Genomic DNA, 23,216 nt, shown 5'->3' with positions numbered 1-23,216 from the left:
GCTGGGGGGAGGTCCCCCGCCTGGGTGTCAGAGACAGCACCCCTCCCTCCCAGACCCAGCTTCCTGCCGGGGGCTTACAGCTGGGGGCACAGATGGCTTGGAAGGTGTGGCTACTGCTGGCCAGGCCGCCTGTGACATCACACGGGGACACACTGGCCGCAGCTCACGCAGGTGTCCAGGTACATGGGGGACTGCACCCCTGGGGCTGCCCCTGCTTGAAGCTCCACTGTGCACCCATCACTGCCCAAGACGCCCCCCTCCCACACTCCCCCCTACCCAGGCCTCAGCACTGGCTCTGGGCCCATTCTGCCACCGGGGTCCTCCCTGCGGCCTCCCCTGCTCCCGGCCCAGAGCTCAGGACTCCCTCCAAGGGGGACAGAGGAGCCAGCTTCCGTTCGTTCATTCATTCATTCATCCAACTTACGAATGTTCATTGAGCATCTTCAGTGCCGGGTGCTGGGCTAAGCTTGGGGGACACAGGGGAAGAGGTCACCGGAACAGGCATAACGCCGGCCCACCCCCAAACGGGACTGCTGACCGCCCTCCACCCACCCCCACCCTGAGAAGCCACCTCCCACGGGCATGCGCGGGCCGGCTAATTACAACACTGCGGCTGCCCCAGGAGGGGGTGGAGGTGCCCCCCATGCAGGCAGCATTACTGAGCCAGGGGTCACCTCGCCCCTGGAGCCAAGCCCCTTGGGTTCCTCGCAGAGACCTCCCTCCACCCTGTGCCTCAGCTTCCCGCGCTGTCACTCACAGGGTTAGAACGGAGCATTTTCGCAGCGCCACCTGTCGCTGGGCTACCCAGGTCCCACCTGGGCCACACCTGCCAGCGGCCCAGCCTCCCCTCCCCTGGCTCCTGCAGGGGGAGCATCGCCCCCATGGAATTCCAGGCACTTGACCGCAAGCCTCTTTCCCTGGGACCACGCCGGGTTCCCCTGCAGCACCCCTCCCCCAGCTCCAGATCAAACACCATCTCCTCCAAGAATCTTTACTGACCAGGTGACCTCCGCGGTTACTCTCTGTTTCTCAGTTTCCTCATCTGCAAAGAGGGAAACGACCGCAACTGCCTGACAAGGGCTGGCACGGAGCACCACCACAGCCCGGCCGTCAGCACTGCCTGCGGTACCCTCACCCCGGAGCGCAGACGCCGCCCCCTCCTCCAGTCTCAGCATGGCCACCCGCCTCCGCCTCCTCCAAGGCTGGACGCAGAGCCCTTGACCCCGTCCCCCACGTCAGGGCCTTGCCTCCCCGGGTCCCTCCCCCGTGCTGCTATGCGCCTTCCACCCCAGCACCCCCAGGCAGCTCAGGACCCCACCTGAGACCCGAACTCGGGACACAGAGCTGTCCTCAAAGGAGGCCCGCCCACCCTGCCCCCCATCAGGGGAGGGGAATCGCAGGGACCTCCAGCCCCCCACCCCTCCCTTCTCTCTCTTCCACCTCCATCCAACCAGCTGGCCCACCCTCCCCACCAGGGTGGGTAGCAAGAGACACGTGTGTTCTTATCTCAGAGGGAGGCTCAACACAGGTTTGATGAGGTCTCCAGCCCCAGACTAGACCCGGGATCAAGGCCCCATGTCATTCCCCCACCCCCACCCCCACCCCCAGTGAGTGGTCGCCACAGCGAGGCCTGGCCTGGGGCTGGAGATGGTATGGTGGCGCCCACCCTGCTGCTGCCCACACAGCATCTATGGCTCCCTATAGCCTAGGAAACTAAGTTCTGAATTTTCAGCCCCGCCCCTCTACCCTCAGTAGGGGGAGGGAAGGAGGGGGCTATAGGATTCATGCCTCCAATCTCCCTTTTCTTTCTGGGACCCAAAATGCCCCCAGACACTCCTCACCCACAAGACCGGGTGAAGGTGCCCTCCTCCTCCAGGAAGCCCTCGGTGCCCTCCAGGCCTGGGTTTTCATTCCTATGTGTACCTACCCAGCATCCGTGTGGGCACTGGGGGTCAGGGGTAAGTGAACCCTCACGACCCTACCCTCAGGGCAGGGTGGGGGGCGGTGGAGGGACACACAACCAGGCGGTGGATTGAGGTCGACAGAAAGGACATTGACTGGGGGGTAAGGGGGTAGACGTGGAGGCCTCTCTGAGGAGGGGGCTTCTGGGCAGAGACTCAGGACCCACACCCACGGCAGGGGCCCCCGAGCGGGGACACATCAGACTCCCCGTGAGCTCCGCGAGAACAGCGTGCCCCGTCTAGCACTGCTCGCCAGCGCAGGACCCCTTCCACCCCCGCTGTCTCCGTCACCCTCACTGCTACACACACCCCCATCAGAGGCCAAAGACTTATGAGCCCCGTTCCACACGGAAGCCAGACAGAGAGGCGGAGCGGAGCCACCGAAACCCGGTTTTCCGGTTCGAAGCCCAGGGTTCCTTCTCTTCCCCCCAATGAATCAATGCAAACGTCATCCATTCAGAGCCCGGGCCCGGGGGAGTGTTAATACAGACAAGGCCTTCAGAGCAGCGGGAACGGATGCCAGGAGGCCCAGCCACAAGCATCCGCCACCAGGCTCCCGGCCCTCAGCTCAGAGCCCAGCGCCTCTTGCTTCGACCTAGAAAGCGGGATACTTCCAACCCCCTCAGGGGGTTATTAAAACCCAAGACAACAATGGATGACAATCTAGGCTACCACTTATTAACAATAAATATTAATGGCGGCAGTTACCACCTGTCGAGAACCTGCTTTCTGACACAGCCTAAAGACTGTTAGGGTCAAACAGATGGTGAGTCCTCTGTTCGTCGGCCGGGCTTCTGCGTCCCTGGAAGCTCCACGGATTCATTTTGTACGAGGGGACTTAACGCGGCCGACAGGTTGCTGTGAGGTTCAAACTCCGAATCTGCTTTGATGGCCACACGAACCACAGACTGCCTGGGGGCTGGGCCCTCTCCAGCCCCCGCAGCACCTCCAAGGGCACCTGCTGGCCAGGTGGCCCCGGCTCCCTTCACGCCAGCTGGCGAGGAGTGGTTATTCACAGCACCTCCTCCTTTCACTCCCCAACGTGATGATACGTGATCACCCGTGTGGTCACTGCATCATGACCCTCGTTTAACACGAGGACACGGGTGCAGAGGAGGCTTGGTCACTACCCAAGGGGCAGAAGAACCAGGCTGGACCCCGGCGGGGCCTGAGTCCCTTCTCTGCACTGTGACCCCGTCCCACCTCTGACCGTGTGACCAGGACCGCTGGTCACCCTCCCCCTGTACCCCGAGGCACAGGGCACCAGAACTCGGAGGCCCGGGCTGCACAACGTCACAGAGCCTGGGAGGAGGGTGTACATTCCCACGTGGGCCAGTCTGGGCTCTGGAAGGAAAAGGACCCCTCGCCCCATTTGACGGAGGAAACCACTGAGGCTCCCAGCTGAGCTGCGAGCATGAACAGGAAGGCCTGGGGACCCCCGGGCCCCGCCCTCTCTTGGGGTCTGCCCACTTCCCGGTCCCCACCCCACCCGAGCCTGCCACGAGCCCGCGGACACTCACCCTCCGTCCTCAGTCCTGGAGTCCGCAGAGGCCGGCCCCCAGCCCAGCTTTATCCCTGGCCTGGCCTCCCTCCCAGCCTCCGGGCCTCCCGCCCTCCCCACGTCAAAGGCCCTGGAACCACCCGCCTGCCCGGGAGGCGGGGGCTCAGGCAGGGGCAGCCCCGGAAGGATCCCGTCTCCCAGGGCAGCCCCGGCAGCTGAGCAGGGGGGCTGGGGCACAAGTCTGTGGTCACGGCGGGCACCCTGGTCCCGGGAAGAGGGCAGGAGAGCCCCCCTCCCCTGCTGGGCCGGGCTCTGGGGCCCACAGGGGGCAGGACAGTCCCCAGGGCCCTGTAACTGCTGGCAGCCAGAGCTGACGGGGGCAGCAGGGGCAGGCGGGGCCAGCTCAGAGATAGCGGGGAGGGGTCAGAGGCACCAGAGCCCAGGCCCTGCAGCTGGGAGGGTGGGGGACCGGAGCGACAGCCTGGAGGCTTCCCGGGTCTCTGGCGCGTCTCCGCACTGCCTGCTGTGGGCTGGAAAGGGGGTCCAGGGCCCTTCCCTCGCGGGGATGGGGAGCCCACCGCACCCCCATCCACCCCCAGAGAAACAGCCCCGCCCTCTGCAGCCCGCCCTCAACCTAAGCAGCCCCCTGGTGCCCTCCCCAGCCTGCTCAGGGGGGCAGCCAGGTTTGCCCAGAGCCCCACTGAGCCCGGCGCTCAATTCCTCCTGTTTCCTCCGCAAGGAAGCCAGCGAAGAAGCGAGTTAGCCCACCCGGCCCAGGCCTGGGATCCTCAGCCCTACAAAAGCACTGAGGAAGTGGGAACCCCACCATGGGGGAGGGGCTGTTCCTGCTTCCCAGATCAGGGTCACGTGCCCCTCCCCCACCAGGATGCTGCCTCAGTCACGGTGACATCAGGAGGGGTGGAGCCCATGGGGGGGGTATCTCAGGCCCACCCAGCCCCCAGGGCTGTACTTCTAGGGGGCAGAGGGAGGCCACCAAGAAGTCCACGCTATGCCTGCTCCCTGCCAGGTGAGCAATGGGGGCATTTCCTAGCTGTAGGAGGGGCCTCCACCCCATGCCACCCAGACGGCTACCCCATAACCTCCCCACGTCCTGCCACATCCACAGGTCCCCACTGGTTCCCACCGGCTGCCACGCCCAGACGGAGGCCCCTCCTAAGGGCCCATCACCCAGGCTCAGCCCGTCATGGCTACCCGGTGCCTCGGCCAGTCCCCAAAGCCCTCCCCAGCCACCCAGCCCTCCAGCCTCACAATACCAGGGACCTCAACACAGAGACGGGTTGCCCACCTTTCTGAGGCCCAGGCCTCACCACCCGCTTCGGGGCCCCGGCATCTGTATTCACACGCGCAGCTGGGCTGACCCGGGCAGTTGGGAGCAGTGTTCTGTAGGCCCTGCGGCGCCCCCGGCTCCCTGCTTGTAGAGCCCCCAGTCCCAGGGGTCTGGTTGTCTGAGATGCAGAGCCCATCACTCTGCAGTGTGGGGCGCTGGGTTGGGATTCTAGCCAGGGGGAGCAGAGCTCTGACCTGCCCCGCCCTCGGACTTGGACCGGCGCCCACAGTCCCCGGCGCGTTCCTCCTGGGCCCCGTGGGGCTGGTACCAACTCCTGGCCCCATGCCGCCCCGTCTCCGAGGCCCCTAAAGGCCGGTGTCCAGAACGGGCGTGGCGTCCCAGCAGGGCATGGAGTTTCACAGATCCACTTGAAGCTAATGGCCCCTGTGAGGCGCTCGCACCCCCAGGCCCCCCTGCTCAAGTGAAGGCCCCCAGGAGGCCCAGAGGAGGCCCCCGATCCTGGCCTCCCCGAGAGCTAAGTGCTCCCCAGGCAGAGCCCCAACCCCTCTTGTTCCACGAGCGCATACACGGGACCCTCAACAGGCAGAGGGAACCCCGGGCTTAAACCGGGCTCCCGGGCTGGGGCCTCAGAGAACAGGGGGCGGTGGGTGCCGGGGCCCTCACAGAGGGTCCGTGTGGCCTAACAGGCCTTCTCACTGGCCGGGAGGAGGCTGCCCACCAAATCCTCACCCACCAGGATCAGCTGGAGAGCTGGCAAGGGGACAAGGCCCGCAAGGAGCACTGGGATGCCCACGGCGGCTGAGAAAGTCCTCCCCGGCTGCTGTGTGCCCTGGGCCCATCGCCTCACCTCTCTGGGCCTTCTGAGTCACCAGCGCAAAGCAGGAGTAACAGGCCCGTTGAAAGATAAGAAAACAGAACTGTACCCCGTAGGGGCCCACGGAGTTTTCACGTGGCCTGCAGGGCAGCAGGTGGGGTGCACACGCAGGTTCCAGTGAAGCCCACCTTGCAGAATGAAGCCTGATCAAACTGGGCCACGGCCCCAAAGCCCTCTTCACGGAGGAGTGGCTATGGCTAACTCCTTGGGACCCCTGGCCGGTGCGGGGACGGCTCCCCGAGGGCGGAGAGGGACAGAGGAGGAGAAGGGCTGTGAGCCACAGCCAGCACCCCGCAAGTGATGCGGTCCCTGCCCGCCGCTCCTGGGCACCCCAATCCCAACGGGGAGCAGGGTCGGCTCCCACCCCAGCACCCTCGGTGGGGAGGTTCTGCCCCCAGACAGGGCAGCCAGTCCCCTGTGCCCACCCAAACACTCTGCACCCACCAGGGAGGTGGGAAGCAGAACTGGCCTGTCCTCCACGGCTGGACCCTGTTAGCACGGTGCCCGGGGAGCTTGTGGGCCCCAGGAGCGAGTGGACCTTGCAGCATCAGGATGTGGTGGCCACTTCTGCTCACCACCATGCCCAGGAGCCTGGCCAGAGCGGGAGAGAAGCACAGTCTGCCCAGGTCACAAGAGAGGAGGCTGCAGCCCAGCTGAAGCCAGGCCCACGGGCCACCCAGCAGCCTCAGGACACACACAGCCACCGCCCAGCTCAGCCCTCCTCTTACCTCCCATGTAGGTCCCGTCCCTGGGCCCAGCGTCCAGCCCCCTGAAGTGGGAGAAGGCCCAAGGACCCCTCCGTGCAATGGCTCCGCGCCGTGCCCTCGTCACAGGCCGCTCCCCACATCCATCCCCAAAGCCGCACTGGAAGACACCCACCGCCCCATTCTACGGATGAGGAAACCAAGGCTCAGACCACGCAATCAGTGACTTGCCTGAGGCCCCAAGCCAGGATTCCCAGCCAGCCCAGGGGGGGCACTTTCTGTGTACATTCTCCTTCAAACAGCCCCTGGAGGGAAACTGAGGCCCAGCCTCCCACAGATGTCAGGGCTCCAGGAGGCGGCCCTATCACCCGGCGCCTGCACCAGTCCCCGGGGCCCCCCTCCCCTGCTGCGCCCAGAGCACAGGGCCACTGATGGTCAGGCGGGCAGGAAGGGGGCACGAGATCACAGAGGTGGCCGGGGCCGCTGGCCAAGGCCCTGGTGGATGCACGTCAGAGGGGCCTGCAGGAGCCGCGGGAAAGAGCTCTGACCTGGCCTCGGCAGGCCACGTCCAAAATAACCAGCCCCACCGCCCTGCAAGGACTCAGCCGGGCGCACGTAGGCCTCTCGGCCCCAGACGCTGCCAAGCTGGGCGCGGAAGGTCACAGCTATTTCTGGGCCAGCCTGGCAGCAAGACGCAGCCCCCCAGCGCCCCAAAGAGCCGGCACAAGAGGGGCGGTCGAGGCAGGCCCCAGCCCCAGGACGCGGGGTCTCTACCTGTGGCCGAGGGTCTGCTGGGGGACCCCACGCTGCTGCCTGTTCTCTCTGAGCTGGCTCCCTTCCAAAAAGCCCATTGGGGGCTTCCCTAGTGGTGCAGTGGTTGAGAGTCCGCCTGCCGATGCAGGGGACGCGGGTTCGTGCTCCGGTCCGGGAAGATCCCACATGCCGCGGAGCGGCTGGGCCCGTGAGTCATGGCCGCTGAGCCTGCGTGTCCAGAGCCTGTGCTCCGCGACGGGAGAGGCCACAGCAGTGAGAGGCCCGCGTACCGAAAAAAAAAAAAAAAAAGCCCATCGGCACCATTAGTGTGTCAGGGTCACGCGGGTCCCACTGGCAGTTAAGGGCCTTCTCGGCCACCAAGCTCTGTGCTGGGCCCTTGGCCGGACAGAGAACCACATCCGACCCCTGAAACAAGCAGGGGCTCTGCTCTCCGCTCTCCACTGGCTCTGACCCTAAGCGCACAGGGCCGCAGGAGGCTTTGACCATGGCAGGGACCCCCCGTGCCCACACGGGCACCCCCTGCCCTGCCGGGCCACACCCCCGGAGATGCCAGCACTGCACCCTACCACACACAGCCTCCAGCCTGGGGCTCCTCCTGCCCCATGTGGGTCACCACCACCCCCATAACTTTGTGGGCACCAATGACTATGTGGCCCATGGGAACCTCTGGCCTCTGGGCCAATGAGGCCCAGAGACAGCAGAAGACCCTGAGGTGCAGCCCCACTCACACCGCCGGGCCAGGCAGTTTCTCTGGGGGCCGAGGGGGAGGGGACAGTCCCCTCTTGTCACCCCAGGCCCAGGCTTCTGCCCCACAGCCTCGTTCAAGCTGTCCCTGCCCACAGAGTCTGCCCTTCCCAGCAGATCACGAGCTCGGGAGCCTGGCCTGGCTCCCATCCTGGCTCCCCCCTGCCAGCCATGTGACGCCGGGCACACCCCTCAACTTCCCTGTGCCTCAGTTTGCTCATCAGTAAAACAGGTTCGCTGGAAGCTCATCCTTCGCGCAGCTGCCGTTGGCTCTTCTCCCGGGTCTAGAAGGACCCTCCCCTCCCAAGTGGCCTTGCCTGCGTCCCCCGAATGTTCCCACCGTGCCGGACACCCCCGGGGGCTCTGACAGGACTCTGGGACCCCCAGGAGGGTCCACGTTCAGGTTCATGGCTGTCCCAGTGGGTTCCTTGGGACACTCAAGGGGACCTCTTGCCCGCAGGCTGTGCCTACAGACACGGGACCTGAAGACCTGAAGGGCAGCCGGCGGCGCGTTTCCAGAATGCGGGGGGTTTTTTTGGGCTGCACCACACAGCAGGTGGGATCTTAGTTCCCTGACCAGGGCTCGAACCCATGCCCTCTGCAGTGGAAGCGCGGAGCCCTAACCACTGGACCGCCAGGGAAGTCCCGCCAGAATGTTTTTGAAGCCAGGCCCTAGCAATGAGGCACCTCACAGAACCCTACTTGGGCAACGCCAGGCTAGGGCACCCTGGGCCCCAGCCTCCCAGCTGTGAGGGTCGGAGAGCCTCCTGGCCTGGCCCCCCGACTCCTGCTCGCCTGTGTGTCTGGGACCATCTCTCTGAGCCTGGGCGCCATCTGTGAAGAGGGACCATGAAGGCTCCCGGCTGTGAGGAGTGTTGCAGGCGGGCCATGCTGGTGGTCACTGTGTGAACGTCACAGCAGGGGTGGGGGCAGACCACACCCCTCCCTGCTTCCCCTGTGTCCCCACCTTGGCCATGCCGTGGCGACAATGACCTGAGGGTGGCAGGATTAGCTCCTGGATGCAGGCATCCCCTGCCCTGAGAACGGCAGAGGCTGGATGCCCAGCCCAAGCGGGCAGTGGGAAGGGCCCAGCCACAGGGAGCCCAGTGCCCGCCAAGCGCCCAGCCATGCCACCCTCCCCACGGCCCCTGCCGCCCCCCAGCAGCCCCGCCAATGCCAGCAGAGCTGCCTTCCCAGACAGAAGGCAGCAGAGAGCCGGGCACAGCGCGTCCTGGGGAGCTGGGCATCAGGACCCGGGCTGCCTACACCACCCGCCTTAAGCACCTGCCCAGCTCCCAGGGGAGGAAGCAGGGAACCATCAGACTGGATGAGCCGAGGGAAACCCCTCCTCTCCCGGGCCTGAGCTTTGTGAGGGGCTGAGGCGCCTTCCAGCCTGGGGTCTGCACTGGCCCTGGCTCCCTGGGAGGCTCTGGGCATTGCTGCGGGCCAGAGGGCAGACCTGCGCCAGCCCCTCCACCCCTCCCTGCCCGGGCGCCAACCTCAGCGCCTCTCCCTGGGCTGCACAGCACAGCACGACAGCCTCCCGGGAGGGGCTGCGGGCTGAGGGCTGGATGAGCTGGCCTGAGGGTGGCCCCCAGGGCACAGGAAAGGCTCCACCTGGCAGCATCACGCGGGCCATTCCCACGGTCAGGACACAGCAGCTCGCAGGCCTCCTCCAGCAGAGCTGGGCCAGGACTCCGGGGGGCAGGCACGGGTCAGCCCCTCGGGGACCAGGAGGCCCCTGGCTGCACCTTCAGACTGGGCAGAAACGCCCAGAGCCGAACAACAAGGTCCTGCTGCAGAGCACAGGGAACTGCTGTCAACATCCTGTGATAAGCCGTAATGGAAAAGAACATGAAAAGCAATGTCTGCGTGTATATACACACGCACGTATACATACATGAATCACTTTGCTGCACAGCAGAAATTAACACCGTAAATCAATTATACTTCAATTGAAAAAAAAAAAAAAATGCCCATAGCCAGGTGGGTGCACAGGCCCGGCAGCCCTACTCGCCAGGCCCAGCAAGGCCAACATAAAAAGAAACGTATGCAGGGACAGAACGGGTTGCGGGGCACACTTCAGAGGCGACCAAGCGGGCACCCTCTTGGCTTCATCTGACCCCTCGGTGATTCTGTGAGCTCCACACAGGGCACGGACCTGGGGTGCAGAGCAGGGCAGGGGCTGCTCTGTGCCCGCACCCCCAGGTGCACCCTGCTGCCCGGGCTCAGGGGATTGAAGCAGGGGAGAGACCGGAGACAGATCCCAGACAAAGAAGAACACAAGCCCCACGCATAAGGGTGATGAGGGTCACGGGGCAGGGGAGGGCGGGGACTTTGCACACAGACGTCTACCTGCCCCTAAGCCTCACTCCTCCATTCACTCAGCAAAACTCAGGCCAGGGAGGAAGGATGGCCCACCTGTCCTCCCACACCCGCGGAGCACCCCACGTTCCAAGCAGCGAACAGGGGCTGCTTCACTTTCTCTTGCAAGCGAACCAGGCCCCTGCCTGCTCGAACCCTGGGACAGAGCTGGGTTACACCCTATTTTGCAGACTGACTGTGAGCCTGCTCAAGCCAGGCTGTGTGGGGCAGGGGGGCCGTTGACATTTTTTTTTACTGGAGATAAAATTCACCTAACGTGACGTTCGCCATTTTGCTATTTCAAAGTGTGCACTTCGGTGTTTTTTTAGTACATTCACGGTGTCGTGTGATCAGCACCACCACCAATGCCAGAACACTTCCATCGCCCCCTAAAGAAACCCACAACTGTCAGCAGTCACTCCCCAACCCCCAGCCCAGCCCCTGGCCACCGGGAACCTGCTCTCTGTCTCTGTGGATTTGCCTGTCCTGGACACTTTCCACAAATGGAGTCACCACCGTGTGGTCTTTGCGTCCGGCGCCCTTCATGCAGGATAATCCTTCCCAGGGTCACCCGTGCTGTAGGGTAGATCAGGACGCTGACCACTAGTCCGCTGTGTGGAGAGACCACACTTGCGTTACCTGCTCTTCAGCGGACGGACGTTTGGGTCGTTTCCAGGTCTGTTTTTATTTCACCCACAGGGACTGAGCTGCAGCACGTACCAGGGGAGCGATGCTGGACAGGGGGATCCAGGTGACACAGGGTGGGGTGGGCAGAGAGGATCCAGGTCCACACCTGGGGGCACCTGGTCAGCCCCTTCCCAGCCCGTCAGGGCTGCACCAGGCTGCCGAGGGCACTGGGCATGTCTGGAAGGGACAGAGGCCCCAGCAGCCAGACGGAGGGGGAGGGGCCCTCCAGGGTTCCAGGCGGGACACTGCTGGCCTTCAAGGATGGGAAAGGTTTGTCAAAGCCTTTTTAGAAGTTAAAAACACAACTATCACACGTAAAGTGAGCACGAGTCTGAGGTCTAGTCAATCATCTGTGATGGAGCTGGCGGGGGGCAACGCTGGCTCAGAGAATTCACGGCACTGAGTGCTTTCAGCCCGCGGATTCTGAGCACTAAAATGCGAGAGGGGAGAAGAGACCAGCGGTGTTCGATGGGGCCCCAGGGAGGCAACCTCCTCCACCAGACAAAACCGCACATTCATGCGACCCCCCCGAATCCAGGCCCCACTCAATCAGAAGCAGGTACGGACATCCCCTCGAGAGCTGCATTGCCCAGGCGGCCTGCTGGACGGCACCCAGTAGTCACAGAAGGACACGCCGCCCCCCTTTTGCCTTAAAAGATCCAACTGGGTGAATGGGGTAGGTGTCTGGGTGGAGGGCACGGCCTGAGCAAAGGCCACAAGGCAGGAAAGGGCAGGGAGCAGAAAGGTGACCCAGCCTTCAGGGGAACCACAGGGAGCTGGTCCCCAGGGCAGGCGGGCTTGCGGGGCACCGGTCCTCAGAGTCCCAAATCCAGGCATGTCACAGAATCAAGCTCAAGGTAGGGAAGTGGGAACTTCCCACAATCCCCAGCGGGGGGCAAGACGGCTGCCATGGGTGGTGAGACGGCAACACCTGGGCCCAGGAGCCTGGAGCCACCTGGGGTGACCAGGAACCTGAGGAGCATCGGCCCAGAACCAGGCCCCCGCTGGCATCGCAGGTCCCCCCAACCCTGCCCCCCACTCCCTACGTGGTGACAGCTGAGTCCATCCTGTCCTCCTCGGCTGAAACCCTCCCATGGCACCCACATGGCGAAGAAGGAAAGCCTGTGCTCGTCCTTAGGCCTGAAAGAAGGCCCCGCCCCCTTGACCTCCTCCCCCCACTCCCTTCCTCGGCTCCAGCCTCACCTGCCGTCCTGCTGTTCCTGAAACTTGCCTCTGGGATCCTGCCTCCGGCCCTTTGCACGTACTGTGCCCTCTGCCAGCTCTCTGCCCTGCACCATCCCACACAGCCACCAGGCCTTTGCCTATGGGCGCCACCTACCCAGGACTCCCTCCTGGCTCTCCTGGGTCTGTCCAGACCCCACCTCCTTGGAGGCCGGCTCACCGGCCCACAAACACTTACTGAGCACCTCCTGAATGCCCTGGCTATGCTCTGGGTCCAAAGGAGCTCTCCGGAAGAAAAGCTCAGTTCCTAGCAAGACGGCCAATCTGGCCATGGCAGCCAGGTGGTGACCCTGAGGGCCAGGTGCCCCCAGACCACGGCCCCAGCAGCAGCAAGAGAAGAAGAGAGGCCCTGGCCTGCCGAGGAGCCCCTGCCCCGGCTGGACTCCCGACGCACTGAGAAGCTCCCATCTCAACCAACTTTCCACCCAGACGCCCTGGCAGAAGGGGAGGGGCGTGGAGAGCACTGTCTTGTCACGTACCATCAACGGAGCACGCGGCGCCCAGGAAGAAATGGTCTGAGGGCTGAGGCTAGCCACCATCCCTCGGCCAGTCTCCTCCCCAGCCTCCCCAGATTCTGGGCTCTCGGCGCAGGGCTCCCCTAACACCCCCCAAGGCTTCTCCCATTTCAGCAGCATCCCAGCAAGCGCCAGGGAGCCCAGCCTCAGCCTCCTGCTGCCTCCCCCACTCCCGCTCACGCACATAGCCAGCGTCTCCTAAGAGAGCACCCTTCCCTCTGCTTCCACGTTTCGCTGGACTTAGCATTTCATTACAAGGCAGCAGAGCGAGGCCGACACTTCTCAGACCTGGGGTCAGCTGCCCTCTACCACCAGGAGGTAGCCGATCCCCCACAACCCACGGCGGGTGAGGCTGGGTCACTGCAAGCAGCACAAGCAGCAGGCTTGGGAAGGTCACTGACCCTCCCGGGACAGGCTCACGGGCGTCTGTCCTCGGCCCATGGATGCCCCTGGACCATCCAGTCTCACCCAGGACTGGCCGGTGGACACGCCTCCCGGCAGCATGCTCCTGAATCCCGGATCCGCCCAAAGCCCTGGTTCTCACACTCACTTCCCCGGGGTGGGGTACCGTAAACTCACCCTGGCCCCGAAACCCCAGCACACTCTCTGGGAGGCTTTGCCCATAAGAACCTGCGCCAGAGCCTTCCAAAGGGAGGGGGGGAGGAGGGGGGAGGGGGGAGGGAGGGGGGGAGGAGGGGGAGGGAGGGGAGGGAGGAGGGGGAGGGAGGGGAGGGAGGAGGGGGAGGGAGGGGAGGGAGGAGGGGGAGGGAGGGGAGGGAGGGGAGGGAGGAGGGGGAGGGAGGGGAGGGAGGAGGGGGAGGGGGGGGGAGGGGGAGGGGAGGGGAGGGGGGGAGGGGGAGGGGAGGGGAGGAGGGGGAGGGGAGGGGAGGAGGGGGAGGGGAGGGGAGGGGAGGGGGAGGGGAGGGGGAGGGGAGGAGGAGGAGGGGGAAGGGGAGGGAGGAGGAGGGGGGAGGGGAGGGGAGGGGGGAGGGGGAGGGAAGGGGAGGAGGGGAGGGGGAGGGGGAGGGAAGGGGAGGAGGGGGAGGGAGGGGAGGGAGGAGGGGAGGGGGAGGAGGGGGAGGGAAGGGGAGGAGGGGGAGGGGAGGGGAGGAGGGGGGAGGAGATGAGGGGGAAGGGGAGGGAGGAGGAGGGGGAGGGAAGGGGAGGAGGGGGAGGGAGGGGAGGAGGGGGAGGGAGGGGAGGAGGGGGAGGGAGGGGAGGAGGGGGAGGGGGACAGAGGGGAGGAAACCAAGGCGGGGCGCTCCTTGGCCTCCCCAGGGCTGGCTGGGCAGGGCTGTCTGACCCCTGAGCCCACCAGGCTCCTTCTGAAGACAGGAGGCCCAGGCAGGCACAAGGCAGCCAAGTAGACAGGACGTGAGGCCCTGAGGGGTCAGCGTCCCTCCTAGCGCTGGGCAGGCCCAGCTGGCAGTGTCTGTGGGAACAGTCCCCAGGCCTGGCCGGCCACACGCAGGCCAGTCAGTGGGCATCGGGGCTGCAGCAAATGCCGGGGCAGCTGGGCACGTCCCGAGGGGCGGAAGCCCAGGCCCTGACCCTGCTCCAACCACGCCGAGACCTGCAGGCTGATCTGGGGGTCTCGTGGGGGTCCTGGGGGAGGGGCGGGAGGGCTGGGGGAGGGGAGGAGAGAAAGAGGTCTGTGGGGCATGATGACCCCTACCGTCACCATCCACGCCCCCAGACCCCGCCCACCTCCAACGCCCCAGAGGCTGCCCCCTTCCACCTGCAGCGCTCTCCCCCCAGCCCTTCCCCTAGATGCCTCCTCCTTGACCTTCAGCTTCCTCTGACCCCTCCCCGGGGGCTGGGGCTCCTCCCCCGGCTCCCTGGACCCCACACCTCCCCTGATGTCACACGGTCCACCCAGGGCCGAGGCTGCGGTGGCCTCACTGCTGTCTGCAGACCGTGACTTCGTGGGCTGTGGCCATGCTGGGCCTCATCGGGGGCCTGTGGGGGGCAGGGGCAGCTGACGAGGTGGACGGACAGACGGACACCCTTGATGAATGGCTCAATCTACACTCCAGCCCACACGCCCAGCGGGCTCTGCCTGGCCCTGTCCTCCACGTTCCCTGCCCCCTACGCTCCACCCCGGGACCCCCAGCCTCTGGCTGTCCTCACAGGCCTGGGGGCCCCTCGGGACGGCCCTTCCGGTGACTTCCTGCCAGGGAAGCTGGGAGGAGGGGTAAACAAGGCCTCCAGATGGCTTCCTGCGGCTGCCCGGCGACCGTGGGAACGGCCCAGCCCTCGAGGCCACGGAGGATGGAACAGGAGCAGGGAAGGGCTGCACCCTCAGCAGACCACCTTCTGCTCACCGCGCGGTGCCCCCTTTTACACCTCCCAACATGCCCACGAAAGGGGTGCACACCTCCATTTACAGAGGGGGAAACCGAGGCACGGACCGGCACGTTAACGCAGGCCAGAAGCAGGGCCTCCCGCTCACCAGGTGCCCCCTCCTTATCAGACTGCCACCCACCGTGCAGGCAGGTCCTCCCAGCCCCGTGTGAGAAGCAGGGAAAGCTGAGGCCAGAGAGGGGAGGGTCTCCCGGGCCAGATGAGCCGGTGGCTGTACTGGGGTGAGATCCACTCCACCCCGGTCCCACACACACCTGAAGGCCCCTCATCTGTAAACGGAGGGGACGACAGTCTGGCTCCAGGCCGTTCTACAAGGACCGCACAGCCCCGACTCAAGGGGCACCAGCCAGACACGCCTGCCACCCTGGGCAGGGTACGTGGCCTGGGAGACGGGGCAGTGACAGCCACTGCCGCACAGCTGGCCGTGAGGATGAATGCCGTGCCCTGGACCAGCTCCACTCTGGCCTAGAGTGAGACCACGCCAGCGCCCCTGAGGGGTGCTCTTAACTCAGGCCCCGAGCTCCCCGGAGCTGCCTCCGCCCAGCTCTCCCTTCCTGGAGCCCCTCCCGCCAGCTCCTGTGATGCCCACATCCTTCAAGCCCCAGCCAGACACCACCTCCTCTCAGAAGGCTACCTTGACTTCCTGCTCCAACACGACCGCAAAATCTTGGGGACACACGCTCCAGGAAGGTGACAGTCGTCTCCTGCAGGTCCTGTTCACCCACGATCCCTCCCGGGGTCAGGACCACCTTCCTCCGCCCTCTCCCATCCCCCGCAGGGGCCAGTGCAGGCCTGGCGGCCCCTCAAGAGGCACAGGAAGGCAGGAGCCAGGCCAAGCCAGTAGGCTGCCTCCCCAGCCCCGCTACACAGCGGCCAAGCTGGTGGTGATGGGGGCGAGAGGGAGGCAGGGCCCTGTTTAGGAGCGGCTGTCACGAGGGTACTGATTCATAAACAGGGTCCATCCAGACCCGGGCCCCGGGCCCCCAAGCGCCATTAGGAGAGAGGCCCACAGTCAGCGGTGAGGGAAATTTCAAGTGAGATACATCACGCTGCACGTGGGCAGCCTGTCCCCGTGAGATCCAGCATGTGCCCCGCAGCCCAGAGCCCAGAGCAGCTGTGAATTTCCGGGGCTGTCTGACTGTCATCACTGAATCTGTACTGAGCAACACGGAGCACTGTTTGGATGGTCCCCGGCCCCAACGTGAGTTCCTGCGCCCAGGAGGTACCGTCACAGCAGGGCCCCAGGCCCTCTCTGCCCACTCCCTGCACAGGGTCTGGCCCAAGAGCACAACTTGACAGACAGGGGAACTGAGACACCCACGGACGGCCCTTCCCAAGGTTGCAGGCTTCAGAGACTGTAAACGGCAAGTCTGCCGGGCCGGTCACAATGGGCAGACGCAGGGCTGCAAGCAGGTCGCCTGGCCCAGGTGGCTTGGGCTTAACCGCCAAGACTACCAGCTTTGTCCTGACCCCCCACCCAGTCTGCTGTGGGGCCCAAGGTCTGCTCCAAGCTCTCCATTTTCTAGACAAGAAAACTGAGGCCCAGTAAGAGCAGGGGCCAGCCCAGGGTCACCCAGAGAGGCCTGGCAGAGCTGGGGCCACGGCTCTGGGCTCCCTAGGGCTATGCGGAGGGGACTGCGAGGTCACCATGGGGAGCCCCGGGCACCCCCGGGCACCCCCTGAGCTCCGCATGGCAATTCCCAGCAGATGGGCCGCTGGGCAGCCAGCCAGAGAGGAGTGAAGGCCAGGAGAGGGCCCAGCGCTGAGTCCATGGGGAGATGAAAGGGGAGGAAATGTTTGGCTTGGCAGGGCCTGGTCCAGGCAAAGGAGGAGGAGGGGCCTGTCCCAGCATCAACAGACGATGCCCGGAGGGTGCCAGCGGAAGTAGCAGGAAGGGGCGCCCGCTGGGGGCAGGCACAGAGCAGACAGCACGTGGAGCCCACCATAGGTAGCGGTGGGGCGGTGACGGGACACACAGGCGGTCGCTGCGGGAACTCTGGGTGGGGTGGCGGGGAATCCTCGTCGCTCTCCCGCGCCTCTTCCAGGAAGCCTGAGTCACAAGGGGGGCCCCGGGGCCAGGAGAGGGGCCGGGAGCACCACTCCCATGGGAAGGGGACAGGGCAGGGCTGCCTGCCCGCCCGCCTCCTCCAGCTGGGCCAGCCCTTGCTTCGGGGTCTTTGTGGCGAGTGAGGCCATGGGAACAGGCTCCTGCAGCTCCCAGGAGGGACTGGGGGGAAGGAGGAGCTGGTGACAGCAGGTCAGAGCCCCCCTTCTGCAGAAGGGGAAACTGAGACCCCAGAGGAGAAAAGCTGGCCCAAAGGCAGACGGCTAATGGCCTTTCATTGCCTAAGGGGGCTCTGGGCAGCCAGGCCGGGATCTGGGGAGACCCACAGCGGCACCCACGGACGTCCTGGCTGAGTCCTCTTCCAGCACATCAGCCCCCAGCCACGCACCAGAGACCACCCCTCCACCCTGCTCTAGAACACTCCATGGCTCCTGCCGCCCCTTCCCTCAGAATCTGAGTCAGGAAACAGAACCGCGGCACGACAGTCTGCGGCTCCCAACCTTCCATCTGCCCACATCAGCCATGGGTGCTTCCTTCCCGGGGGCATCAGAATCTCCTGAGGGACGTGTGGGCGCACCTCAGAAAGCACCAAGCATCTGGGAGCACCTCCCCCATTGACAGCCTTGGGTCTGATCCAGCCCCTCATTTGCTGGTGCAGAGTGGAGACCCAGGGTGGTGACACCCACCCCGGACCCATCCAGGACTCAGCCAGGCTCTGGCCAGGCACACAGTAGGTGCACAATAAAGGTGGCGGCCGGGAATATCCAGGATAGAGGGCATTCGTGGCACAGAGGCCTGAGAAGCTGGGGCAGCGGGAGGAGCCGCGCGGGGCTCAGGTCTCATTGCCGGACCAGTTTCTCCTCAACTCCCTTCTGGCAGTGATGGCCGAGGACAGCGGAACCCCACTCCAGCCATCCTGGGGGATCGTCACCTTCTAGAGATGAGAACACTGGTCTCCACAAGGCTCAAGCCACCACCTTGCCCTCTGAGACCCTCGGGCACTGAGGCTTAGGTCCTCACATCCAAATGTACACACCAGGGACTTCACGGGTGGTCCAGCAGTTAAGACTCCACGCTCCCAATGCAGGGGGCCCGGGTTCAATCGCTGGTGGGGGAACTAGATCCCGCATGCCGCAACTAAGAGCCTGCATGCCGCAACTAAAAGATCCTGGACGCAGCAACGAAGATCCTGCATGCCACAGCTAAGACCCAGCACAGCCAAATAAATAAACAAATATTAAAAAAAACCAAAAAACAAAAAACCACCTGCCTTGCGACGGCTCGCAGAGGACACACACTCCCAACTGAGGCCTGGGCGGAGGAGGGGACAGACCCCAGGCAGCAGAACGGTCACTGTGGCGGGAACTGGGCCTGGCTGGGGCTTCCACACACCCCTGACCTGGGCGGCCTTCCAGAGTCCCAACAGGAACAATTCCCAGCCCGCCCGGGGGACTCGGGGCACTGGGCCAGAGGCGGGGTGGGACAGAGGGGCCTCCTCCCTGAGCCGTCACTGCCCAGAGCCCCCGTGACCTCGGGAAGTGAGGAGCCTCACTGAACTTTGGCCTCTCGCTGCAGGTCAGGTAGACAATGACCCCAGTTGCTGGGGGACAGACCAGGATGGGGGAGGGGCCCGGCACCCAGCAGGCACCCAGCACACCTGGTGGCTACCTTCTCTGAGCCTCGGCTTCCCCACCTGGAAGGGAAGCCACCACCCCTCTCCCAGAGCCCCAGCGGCAGGAGACGCTGTGACCCTGGGGACGTGGACAGAGCCCTGCTCCACACGAACGGACCTGCCCTCGTTCCCTCCAGCCTGCAGAGTCCCTCCAGGCCCGGCTTCCTGGCCAGGAAAACGGCAGGGTGCATTGGCCAAGCCCTGGGCCCTCCGGCCAGCCCGGCAGCCCACCTCCCCACCCGCCAGAACCCCCAGCACTGAAGGCAGGGTCCAGGAGAGCAGGGTCACACCTGTTCTGTTCCCTGGTCCTCAGTGCCCGGAGCCCCACCTGGCAGAGTGAACCGTGGCCACATGCATCAGTGGGCACACACAGCCCCACCCGTCACACGGCGTCACCGTCCCAAGTGAGAGAAGGGTGTTGTGAGGTTCGGCGGGGACACGCCCAAGACGGCACAGCCACCTGTGTGTGTGGACGCCTCCACCTGACTGCCATCTCCCAGGGCCAGGGCCCAGGTCAGCCTCGATAACAGCTTATCAGGGCCTGGCACACAGTAGGTGCTCAAGTTTTGGTGACTCAGTGAGAAAGGAATGCCTGACGGGCTGCTCAGAGCCAGACTGCTCAGGGAGGACCGCCACCCGGACGACAAAGACTCGAGGAGGCATAGCGCCACGGCCTGAGGCGGGACCTGCCATCGTCCACCCCTCAGTCCAGCACCGGGCCTGGCACACAGTGCGTGGCAAGCACTATGGGGGTGTTGTGGGGTGGCCAGCTCCCCAGGGGGACATCTGGGGGGCAGCCTCTTCTCCTGAATACCTGCAGCAAGGGAGGCCTGGGTGGCCGTGGGGAGACCCCCCCATGCCTGCCTCAGGGCCCATTTACTCCTCACAGCAGCCTGCCAGGAAGGTCAACCAGCACCCACTTCACAGGTGGGAAAACCAAGGCTCTGGTGAGGTCTGCAGGCTGAGGGGCTGGACATGACTCCACCTCTCTGGGCCTCAGTCTCCTCATCTGAGAAGTGGGGTTAAGAACTTCATGGGAGGATTTGAGGTCAGTGAGGCAAGGCGCCTGCACAGAGCTGCAAAGGGGTCTCCATTTGGGCAAGGCCATAGGCACCCTGTGTCCGCTGACCCTCTCTGGTCCACAGCCCCACACTGCTCCGGCCTAGGAGCAGGCCCCCCGGAGTCCACACACCTCTGGTGCCCAGCTCCCAGGCACCCACCATCACATGCAGGGCTGGCCAGCCAGGAGAGGAGGCACACCACATGCCCACCTGCCAGGGCCGGAGTGCCCGGCACACTGTGACCAGCTGGCCTGGACTCTACCCATCCTCAGACCCACTGTCAGGGTCCGGCCTGTGGGGTCACCATGCTCCACCCAGGAAGGCCAGACCAGGGCGACAGCTGCTCTACTGGCCTGGAGCTGACACGCCACCCACCCCAACTCAACCGGCCACCAGCTAGCTGCCCGGGAGAACACAGGAGCGCATCACGAGCCGCCTGGGACAAGGCTGGGACCTGCTCTAAGCTGGGGGACTGCTTGGACAAATGAGGCACCGCCGGGCTACCAGCCCCAGAGTGGTCTGAAAGCCGGGGCGCGGACCTGTACCGGGACTTGGAGCTCAACTTCGTTGACGTTCGCCGGCACCCCCCGCCATCACGACGCAGGGAATCCGGTGGGGTTGTGGCGGGCAGGAGCGCTAGGGACCAACTCCCCCCAAACTGTGCGGAGGAGGAAACTGAGCCAGGGTATGGGAGGCAGCACCCGACACCCTACCGGCCCTTGGGGAAGAGGTATTCGGGGGCGGGGGGAGGGGGTCACGCCTCCCAGCCCGGGCGTCCCGTCGCCGCAGGGGGAAGCGGCGGGCGGAGTCCCGAGCCGGCCCCCCGGGCTGAGAGTTGCACGTGGCAGCCTCCAGGCCCGCGCTCGCGCCGCAGCGGCCGCCGGGAGCAGGGTCCCTGGACTTGAGTAGTCGGCCCGCCCTCGGCCCGCGCGCGCCCCGCCACGCGCCCGCACCACGCGCGCGCCCCCGCCCTAGCGGGCACGAGGAAACTGACCTGGCGGTCCGGACGCCGGCTCCACAGGCGGAGGGCTCGGGGCGCATGCGCGTGCACGCGGGCCCGGGGCGCGTGCGCGGCCCCGCTCCGGGCGCGCGGGCAGGGCCCGCCGCGTCACGTGGACGGCGCGGCCCAATGGGAGCGCTCTCCACACCGGAGAGACGCGGGCGCGCGCGCGCGCGCACCGGAGCCCCGCCCAGGTGGGAAGGGGCGTGTCCGTGGGCTCTGACTGTGGTCCAGTATCCCTCGCAAGGCGGCTGCTGCGGGAAGCCGGGGCGGTTGGGGGGCGGCTTGACCCCGAATGCGGGTGAAGAGGGCAGGGTGCGCCGAGGCTGAGGGATGGTGTCCGGGGTCCAGGGATTTCAGGAAACTTTTGGAGTCCTGGACTTCATCTTGTGTCGACTGGGGCTGAGCCCCACGCGCACGGCGCGTTGCCGTGAGGATGGGTTACGGAAAGCAGACACCTGTCCCGGTGCTTGGGGTCAGACCGGGCCTCGAGGCCCCCAGGCCGCCCATGATACATGGGGCGGAAGGTGGCTTTCGGGGAGCGGATGCTGGGGCCCTGGGAGATCTTAAGGTGCCCCCTTGGGGACTGGTGAGGAGGGCCCCTTACGGATCAGCCCATCCTAGGGAGCTCATGGCTCGGCCAGTGGTGACATATGGAGGAAACCCAGGACAGAGGGCGCATGGAGCCTGGCCAGGGTGTCCCGGGCGCCTCACTCACCCTACCCTGTCCCCCACACCAGCCCGTGGACCCCCAGCCCAGCCAAGTGCCCAGCCTCTCCTTCCAGACTCTGGACCTGCCTCCATTTTTCGGAGAGGATGCCCTCCGACCACCCACCCACCTGGACCCCTGGAAGGCAAGAGTGAGCCCATCCTCCTCTGTGCGGAATCCTGCAGGGCCCCACCTCACTGTCCCCAGGCCACCTGAGCAGGCCCAGGCTCACTCCTCCAGGTGCCCTCCACCTGCCACCTCACTGCCACTGTCTCATGCACCTGCGTGCAGTTCCTCCAATAGTCAGGGTCCATCCCACCTAAGGGCCTTTGCACTTACTGTTCCTTCTGCCTAGAAAGTCTTGCCCCAGACTATCCCTGTGGTGCTGTCCTTCACGTGTGGTCCCTCTCAGTTGTTGTCTCCTCTGAGAACTCAATCTCCGCTAACCATCCCCTCACTCAGCCCCAGAGCTGTGCACCAAGTTCTGCCAGAAAATCACAGGCAGTGACACATAACACCGATCGTGGTCTGGGTGAGGACCTCACCCGTATCCCCATCTGTGTCTCCAGCGCACAGACCTACATCTGGCACACCAAAAGTACACTCAGTCATGGATGGGGGGGTGGGGGTCGTCGGATGGTCCCCAGAGACCCCCGATTCCTCCCTAAGAGGCATCAGGGGCTCAGAGGGCAGAGCCTTGCCGATCTGGGTTCAAATCTCAGTTCGCCAGCTCATTTAATGCCTGCACAGCCCCATGAGGTAAGGACAATTGTTCTCTCTATCTTGTAGATGAAGACACAGAGAGATTAAGCAACTTCCAAAGATCACACTTCAAGTTGGGAGTAGAGCTGGTCCAGGCCTCCCTCGCTGAACCACAAAGCTGGGCTTCCCTGTCCTCCGTGCCTTCAAGCAGGGAAGAGTGGGAAGGCTGTGCTGTTGGAAGAGGCAACATCTGGCATGCATTCCAGCTTTGAGGGCCTAGGACGCCTCCACTGAAATGGGAGCTGGGCACCCACTGAGGCAGCCCATTTCCAGGTCCTTTTTTTTTTTAACTTTTTTTTTATATATATACATGTATTTATTTTTCGCCATGTTGGGTCTTTGTTACTGCGTGCAGGCTTTCTCTAGTTGCGGTGCGCGGGCTTCTCTTTGCAGTGGCTTCTCTTGTTGCGCAGCATGGGCTGTAGGTGCGCGGGCTTCAATAGTTGTGGCTCGTGGGCTCTAGAGCGCAGGCTCGGTAGTTGTGGCTCACGGGCTTAGTTGCTCTGCAGCATGTGCAGTCTTCCTGGACCAGGGCTCGAACCAGTGTTCCCTGCACTGGCAGGTGGATTCTTAACCACCGTACCACCAGGGAAGTCCCGGGTCCATTTTAATTACCGATCTTTATTTTTTCAATGTTGAGCTTGACCTCGAAGAACAGCACCTGCCTCCCTAATTTTCATACTCTTCCTCCTCGCCTGCCCCAAATCTTGGAGAGGTTTCCCCCATGGATGTGGCCTTCCTCATGGGCTGCGGTCCCTTTCACCTCCACATTCTTGGCATCAGTATGGGGACCCGAGGAGGAGGGTCCAAGAGTTCCACTCCCTAAACATTCACTGAACTCCAGCCTCGTACCAGACACTTACACCCACTGTCCCACCAAGTCTGCACTGTGCCCTGCAGAGGAGGGG

The 23,216-nt window shown here is 64.7% G+C and overlaps 1 protein-coding gene across 3 annotated transcripts in view; it reads right to left on the bottom strand.

Annotated features, from left to right (window-relative positions):
- PTP4A3 (protein tyrosine phosphatase 4A3) overlaps positions 1-20,950 on the bottom strand; it is a 34,843-nt gene extending 13,893 nt beyond the window's left edge. The window contains exon 1 of one of the 3 annotated variants that reach the window (XM_033842957.2): positions 20,832-20,950. The gene's annotated coding sequence lies outside the window, so the exon portion shown is untranslated. Of the gene's footprint in view, positions 1-3,481; positions 3,623-4,768; positions 4,978-20,831 lie in introns of those variants that run through there. The other 2 variants (XM_073794858.1, XM_073794857.1) reach the window with 2 other exon arrangements.
- Between the last annotated feature and the right edge of the window lie 2,266 nt (positions 20,951-23,216).

Source organism: Tursiops truncatus, chromosome 17 (assembly GCF_011762595.2).
Source record: "Tursiops truncatus isolate mTurTru1 chromosome 17, mTurTru1.mat.Y, whole genome shotgun sequence".
NCBI classification, from domain to species: Eukaryota; Metazoa; Chordata; class Mammalia; order Artiodactyla; family Delphinidae; genus Tursiops; species Tursiops truncatus.
Note: the sequence above shows the minus strand (reverse complement) of the source record. Positions and strands in the feature narration are given on the sequence as shown.